The 5,736-nt window shown below is 40.0% G+C and overlaps 2 pseudogenes across 2 annotated transcripts; one reads left to right on the plus strand and one right to left on the minus strand.

The window, feature by feature from the left end:
- The first annotated feature begins 592 nt into the window (after positions 1-592).
- Positions 593-1,113, plus strand: LOC311626216 (small ribosomal subunit protein eS19-like; annotated as a pseudogene). The gene has a single exon. The product of its transcript is annotated as a small ribosomal subunit protein eS19-like (transcript).
- Positions 1,114-4,678: 3,565 nt separating this feature from the next.
- Positions 4,679-5,175, minus strand: LOC311626219 (small acidic protein-like; annotated as a pseudogene). The gene has a single exon. The product of its transcript is annotated as a small acidic protein-like (transcript).
- Positions 5,176-5,736: the final 561 nt, after the last annotated feature.

The raw sequence follows: 5,736 nt of genomic DNA on the forward strand, positions 1-5,736 counted from the left end.
GGCAAGAAATATTCAAAGTGATGAATAGAGAGAACCTACCACCAAGATTACTGTATCCAGCAAAGTTATCATTCAGAATTGAAGGGCAGTTAAAGAGCTTCACAGATAAGAAAAAGTTAAAGGAGTCCATCACCACCAAACCACTATTATATGAAATGCTGAAAGGTATTCTTTAAGAAGAGGAAGAAGAAAAAAGATAAAAATTATGATCAACAAATACATATCTATCAACAAGTGAATCTAAAAACCAAGTGAATTGAAAATCTGAGGAACAGAATAAACTGGTGAATATAATAAAATCAGGAGCAAAGAAAGGGAGTGGATTGATAATATCAGGGGGAAAGGGGTGTGGGGTTGCAGGAAGAGACTGGATTAAAATTGTACACCTATGGATGAGGACAATGGGGTGGGGGATAAGGGCAGAGGGTGGGGCCGGAACCTGGTGGAAGGGAGCTATGGGGGGGAAAGGAGAAACAATTGTAATAATCTGAGCAATAGAGATTTAAAAAAAAAAAAAAAAGGAATATGCATCTGTGTTTGGAACAACTTGCTGCTGTGAGCAGTTCTTTTCAAAACTTACCACCTCGCCCTTTCCCCTGGCTGGCAGCGCGGAGGCCGCACGATGCCAGGAGTTCCTGTAAAAGACGTGAACCAGCAGGAGTTGGTCAGAGCTCTAGCAGCCTTCCTCAAAAAGTCCGGGAAGCTGAAAGTCCCGGAATGGGTGGACACTGTGAAGCTGGCCAGCACAAAGAGCTTGCTCCCTGCGATGAGAATTGGTTCTACACACGAGCTGCTTCCACAGCGCGGCCCCTGTACCTTCGGGGAGGCGCTGGGGTTGGCGCCATGACCAAGTTCCATGGAGGACGGCGGAGAAACGGTGTCATGCCCAGCCACTTCAGCAGAGGCTCTAAGAGCGTGGCCCGCAGAGTCCTCCAAGCCCTGGAGGGGCTGAAAATGGTGAAGGATCAGGATGGAGGCCGCAAATTGACACCTCAGGGACAGAGAGATCTGGACAGAATCGCAGGGCAGGTGGCAGCTGCCAACAAGAAGCATTAGGACAAACGCTGGGTTAATAAATTGCCTCATTTATAAAAATAATAATAATAATAAAAATTACCATCTCAATGAGGGACTGCGCTCCAGACTGACCAACAGAAACCTGGAAAAGCAGGTGCAGGTAGCAACATCATTAGAACCAACTAACATCACACGCCTCAGCAAAGGGAAGCAGTTCCAGCCATCACATTAGGGTGAGTTAATTAAATGTCTGAGGAAATATACGATATTATAGCAGGATAATTGTAAGTGGATAGTTTTCTATGGTCCACAAGAGACGTTATAAATATCCAGATGGCCCTTGGCAGCAAAAAGGGTCCTCACCCCTGCCCTAAATGATACAAGTCAGGCAGAGAAAGACAGACACCATATGATTTCATGTATATATGGCATCTAAATGGACAAACAAGACAAAACAAAAACAGACTCATAGGGAAGTGTGAGGGATGAGTAAAAAGGTGAAGGTAAATATAGTCAATCATATTGTGCTGGGTTTGCCTGGTGACAGTGATTACTAGAATTAGTGGGGTGATCACATTATGAGGCATAGGAATGTTGGATCACTATATTATACTCATAAAGCTAATATAGCCAGCATTAGATTGTATAAACTATACTTGCATTTAAATGTTTATGTTGCACTGATGATTTTTGACCCTTTGCATTTCCATTTACATTACAGAATCACTTTGTCAACTTCCACCAGAAATAGAGTCTCATCTGAGATTATGTTTGAGATTGTACAAAACCTATGCAATTCAAGGAGAATAGACATTTTTAAATATTCAGTCCTTTCAGTCTATCTGTGACATCTTCTTTTACTATTCTCTTCACTTAGGGAATTTATCTATATAATAGAAAACATGCAAATTAGCCAGGACACTGTAACATCACGACCGGACAGCAGGGATCTGAGGCTGCATGGTGCCTGGCTAGGGCGAGGGACCTCAGGCCACACCTTGTGCCCAGTGGGGCTTGACAGGGGACCTCAGGCCATGCCCTCACTCCAGCACCAGGCCAGGAGACTCAGGCTGTGCCCCCTGCCTGGTGGGGCTTGACGGGGACCTCAAGCCATGCCCCCCACCCGGCCTCAGGCCGGGGAACCTCAGGCATGCCCAAAGGGGTTTAATGAGGGTGGGGCTGGCCAGGTCTGTGTCTCACCCAATGAGGGCTGGGCCTGCGAGACTGGGTCTCCTGCATTTTCAAAGTGGGTGGTGGGCGGGGACTTGACTCTAAGTCCTACAGCGCACCCAAGACTCTGACAGGAGGGAGATTTTCATATACATTTTACCAATTTTCTTTCATCTCTGACGCTTCTATTATAGACAAAGGCAAATAGCAATAGTAAAATATTTCCTTTAATTAAATCCCTTTTAATGTGCACGAATTTTGTGCAGCACCGGGCTAATAGTATAGTCAATAATATTGTATAACTAGGTATAATGCCAGATGGGTACCATACTTTTCAGGGTGATTGCTTCATAAGGCATATCAATGTCTAATCACTATGTTCTGCACCTGAAAGTACTATAATAGTGTATGTCAATTATAATTAAAAAATAAAAAATTTAAGATATTTTCTTTAATTTTTCTCAAAAAGATTTTATAATTTTTAATGGAGAGGTCACATATCTTGGTCAGATTTATGTCTTCGTAATAAATTTGACAGTACTAGAATAAACAAATTGTAATTAAATTGCTTTTTCTGTTTGCTTTATACAAATGTATAGATTTGTGATTATTATTATTAGATGTTGGCCCTGAATCTAGCAAATTGAAATTATCATTTATTAATTCTAATACTTTCTGGACTTTCTAATTTCACCTTTTTATGTCACACTATGTATATGTATGTATGTATATATTTATGTATTTTTTCTAATTGTGTTATTTATATCTTTTTTTAACTTGTATAACCATAATAGTAAATGTTATTTCATTTTATATATAAAACTATATAAGGTAAATGTTATTTACATTATATAATATTTATACATATAAGGCATGAAATGGGGCACTTTGACTCATTCCCAGTCTCAAGAGGAAAGCTTGTAATAATTTACCATAGGTACAATACTTTTTGTTGTTTTCTTTTTCTGAAAATAATCTTAACAGATTAATGAAGATTCCTTCTGATAGGGGTTTAATCTCCAACATTTACAAGGAACTCATACAACTTACCAAGAGGAAAATAAACAATCCAATCAAAAACTAGGCAAAGGACCTAAATAGACTCTTTTCAAAAGAGGACATACAGAAGACCGGGAGACATATGAAAACAAGCTCAAAGTCACTATTTATCCAAGAGAGGCAAATCAAAACAACAATGCGAAACCATCTCACACCTGTCAGAATGGCTGTCATCAACAAATCAACAAACGACAAGTGCTGGCGAGGATTCGGAGAAAAAGGAACCCTCATGTGCTGCTGGTGGGAATGCAGACTGGTGCAGCCGCTGTGGAGAACAGTATGGAGTTTCCTCAAAAACCTCAAAATGGAACTCCCATTTGTCCCAGTGATCCCACTTCTTAGAATATATCCCAAGAAACTGAAAACACCAATTAGAAAATATATATGCAACCCTATGTTCATAGCAGCATAATATACAATAGTTAAGATTTGGAAACAGCCTAAGTGCCCATCAGCAGATGAGTGTATTAAAAAGCTGTGGAACATCTACACAATGGAATACTGCGCTGCTGGAAAAAAGAAAGAACTCTTACCAACAGCATCGATGGACCCAGAGAGCATTATGCTAAGTGAAATAAGTCAGTCAGAGAAAGATAAATATCTCTTGATCTTATTTATTTGTGGAATATAATGAACAATATAAACTTATGAACAAAAACAGATGCAGAGACAGGGAAGCATCAATCAGACCATCAAACCTCAGAAAGAAGGCAGGGTGGATGGGGGAAGGGGAAGAAATCAACCAAAGGACTGTATCCATGCATATAAGCCTAACCAATGGACACAGACAACAGGGGGTGAGGTCACGAGCTTGGGGGTGGAGGGGCAAAATGGGAAATAAAACATTCCAAATGTATGACAGTTGTATTTCCAACCCAACAGGTTTGAAAATTATTTGCTCTCATGTTGCTTTGGTCCAAAAGAATAGAGTTGAATCAGTAAGAGTAAACTAATTACCTAACCATTTGCCAATATTACTTTAGATTGCTACTGGCAACAGAAATATCCATGATGAGTAGTTCTACTATAACAAAGTATAATAAAATAATTCTTTTCATAAACACATCACATTTTTATGAGAAAAATATGAACACAAAAAAGACAGCTACTATAAACAAACAAAATAATAGTGTCTCCCTCAACTATTTGAAGGGATAAAAAGGTGAGATTAGAGATTTGATAATGCTAATATGAAAGGGAGTTAAGTATTGTATTTATTTCTTATTTTACACAACCCCTATGCTTTATAAAATTGATTTTAACCATGCCCATAAAAGTGTAGCCCATGGCATTGAAAGCAAACACTCTTTGTAATTACTTAAAAGGGCCTTTTTAAAAATTATAACGCAAAGGCCTGTGCTCTATAAGTTGTCCTCCACTGTGCGTTATAACAATAAGGCTTCCTTTTCATCAAAGACTACGTGTTTGGGAGTTATGAACCATTGGGTTTAACATATGTCATTTTATAGTTGCTTTTTGAATCTTTTTTGTTTTTGGGGGATCCTCCACTTCACCAGGGTGCTCAGCAGCCTGGAGTTCTTCAGCAAGTTCAATCACTTTCAGAGTCACCTGGGCTTTCAGGATCAGGTGCATCATCATCATCATCATCATCTCCGCCACATCACCTTCTCCACCATGATCTTCTACCTCACTGAAGCCAAGTCTACAGTGTCTTCGCTATCTTCTTGACAATTTACTGTCCATACTTTGCTGATACTGAGACTCCAGCTCTTCATTAATTTTCTTGTCTTCTTCCCCTGTTCAGGAGTGAGATGTTGATTTGTGGTCTCCTATAACAAGAGGACCAGTATGTTCTTTCTTTCCTGCACCCATAAGTCTAAAGAACTTTTGTTTTCTTTCTTCATTACCGAAGTCTGCTGTCTCCCAATCGCTAGATCCAAGATCGTCATCTGGGGAGGCTGAATCCTTCACCCCCGTGGACACAACTCCCTGGCAGGCAGCACTCATCATTGCAGGGACCCCAACTGCCAATGCCAAACCGACTCACTGTTCTCCTCAGCCCGGCACCAGCAGCCTGCAACCTGCCTCCGGACCAAGTAGTGCCACTCCAGAACACAGAGCCCCTGGGGAAACATTACTTCATTTATTTTTTATTAGAGAGAGAGAAAGAGGAAGAGAGAGAGAGAGACATCAATTGGTTGCCTCCTGTATGCACCCTGATTCAAGATTGAACTTGAAACCTAGGTATGTGCTCTGACTGGGAAGTGAATCTGCCACCTTTTGGTGTACTGGATGACAGAGCCACACCAGCCAGGACGCAATTTTTTTTATATCTTATCCCTTTGCTGCTTTGTTTCTCCCTTAATTTCTTCTTTTCTATTCAACAGATTTGTATAGTATGCCATTTGAATTACTTACTTTTTTAAAATTCCTTTCTTGATGTTTTAACTTTTTAAAGCTATATTCTTAGTGTTTGCTCTAGAGATTATATGCATCTTAATTATCACAATCAACTTCATATTAATACTA

The sequence above is a fragment of the Pipistrellus hanaki genome (assembly GCF_964339955.1).
Source record: "Pipistrellus hanaki genome assembly, chromosome: 7".
NCBI classification, from domain to species: Eukaryota; Metazoa; Chordata; class Mammalia; order Chiroptera; family Vespertilionidae; genus Pipistrellus; species Pipistrellus hanaki.